Source organism: Passer domesticus, chromosome 10, assembly GCF_036417665.1.
Source record: "Passer domesticus isolate bPasDom1 chromosome 10, bPasDom1.hap1, whole genome shotgun sequence".
In the NCBI taxonomy this organism is placed as follows: domain Eukaryota; kingdom Metazoa; phylum Chordata; class Aves; order Passeriformes; family Passeridae; genus Passer; species Passer domesticus.
Window position 1 is genome coordinate 1 of NC_087483.1, and position 2,500 is coordinate 2,500.

Here is a 2,500-nt window from a genome sequence, read left to right on the forward strand (position 1 = left end):
ACCCTAACCCTAACCCTAACCCTAACCCTAACCCTAACCCTAACCCTAACCCTAACCCTAACCCTAACCCTAACCCTAACCCTAACCCTAACCCTAACCCTAACCCTAACCCTAACCCTAACCCTAACCCTAACCCTAACCCTAACCCTAACCCTAACCCTAACCCTAACCCTAACCCTAACCCTAACCCTAACCCTAACCCTAACCCTAACCCTAACCCTAACCCTAACCCTAACCCTAACCCTAAACCCTAACCCTAACCCTAACCCTAACCCTAACCCTAACCCTAACCCTAACCCTAACCCTAACCCTAACCCTAACCCTAACCCTAACCCTAACCCTAACCCTAACCCTAACCCTAACCCTAACCCTAACCCTAACCCTAACCCTAACCCTAACCCTAACCCTAACCCTAACCCTAACCCTAACCCTAACCCTAACCCTAACCCTAACCCTAACCCTAACCCTAACCCTAACCCTAACCCTAACCCTAACCCTAACCCTAACCCTAACCCTAACCCTAACCCTAACCCTAACCCTAACCCTAACCCTAACCCTAACCCTAACCCTAACCCTAACCCTAACCCTAACCCTAACCCTAACCCTAACCCTAACCCTAACCCTAACCCTAACCCTAACCCTAACCCTAACCCTAACCCTAACCCTAACCCTAACCCTAACCCTAACCCTAACCCTAACCCTAACCCTAACCCTAACCCTAACCCTAACCCTAACCCTAACCCTAACCCTAACCCTAACCCTAACCCTAACCCTAACCCTAACCCTAACCCTAACCCTAACCCTAACCCTAACCCTAACCCTAACCCTAACCCTAACCCTAACCCTAACCCTAACCCTAACCCTAACCCTAACCCTAACCCTAACCCTAACCCTAACCCTAACCCTAACCCTAACCCTAACCCTAACCCTAACCCTAACCCTAACCCTAACCCTAACCCTAACCCTAACCCTAACCCTAACCCTAACCCTAACCCTAACCCTAACCCTAACCCTAACCCTAACCCTAACCCTAACCCTAACCCTAACCCTAACCCTAACCCTAACCCTAACCCTAACCCTAACCCTAACCCTAACCCTAACCCTAACCCTAACCCTAACCCTAACCCTAACCCTAACCCTAACCCTAACCCTAACCCTAACCCTAACCCTAACCCTAACCCTAACCCTAACCCTAACCCTAACCCTAACCCTAACCCTAACCCTAACCCTAACCCTAACCCTAACCCTAACCCTAACCCTAACCCTAACCCTAACCCTAACCCTAACCCTAACCCTAACCCTAACCCTAACCCTAACCCTAACCCTAACCCTAACCCTAACCCTAACCCTAACCCTAACCCTAACCCTAACCCTAACCCTAACCCTAACCCTAACCCTAACCCTAACCCTAACCCTAACCCTAACCCTAACCCTAACCCTAACCCTAACCCTAACCCTAACCCTAACCCTAACCCTAACCCTAACCCTAACCCTAACCCTAACCCTAACCCTAACCCTAACCCTAACCCTTCCTAACCCTAACCCTAACCCTAACCCTAACCCTAACCCTAACCCTAACCCTAACCCTAACCCTAACCCTAACCCTAACCCTAACCCTAACCCTAACCCTAACCCTAACCCTAACCCTAACCCTAACCCTAACCCTAACCCTAACCCTAACCCTAACCCTAACCCTAACCCTAACCCTAACCCTAACCCTAACCCTAACCCTAACCCTAACCCTAACCCTAACCCTAACCCTAACCCTAACCCTAACCCTAACCCTAACCCTAACCCTAACCCTAACCCTAACCCTAACCCTAACCCTAACCCTAACCCTAACCCTAACCCTAACCCTAACCCTAACCCTAACCCTAACCCTAACCCTAACCCTAACCCTAACCCTAACCCTAACCCTAACCCTAACCCTAACCCTAACCCTAACCCTAACCCTAACCCTAACCCTAACCCTAACCCTAACCCTAACCCTAACCCTAACCCTAACCCTAACCCTAACCCTAACCCTAACCCTAACCCTAACCCTAACCCTAACCCTAACCCTAACCCTAACCCTAACCCTAACCCTAACCCTAACCCTAACCCTAACCCTAACCCTAACCCTAACCCTAACCCTAACCCTAACCCTAACCCTAACCCTAACCCTAACCCTAACCCTAACCCTAACCCTAACCCTAACCCTAACCCTAACCCTAACCCTAACCCTAACCCTAACCCTAACCCTAACCCTAACCCTAACCCTAACCCTAACCCTAACCCTAACCCTAACCCTAACCTAACCCTAACCCTAACCCTAACCCTAACCCTAACCCTAACCCTAACCCTAACCCTAACCCTAACCCTAACCCTAACCCTAACCCTAACCCTAACCCTAACCCTAACCCTAACCCTAACCCTAACCCTAACCCTAACCCTAACCCTAACCCTAACCCTAACCCTAACCCTAACCCTAACCCTAACCCTAACCCTAACCCTAACCCTA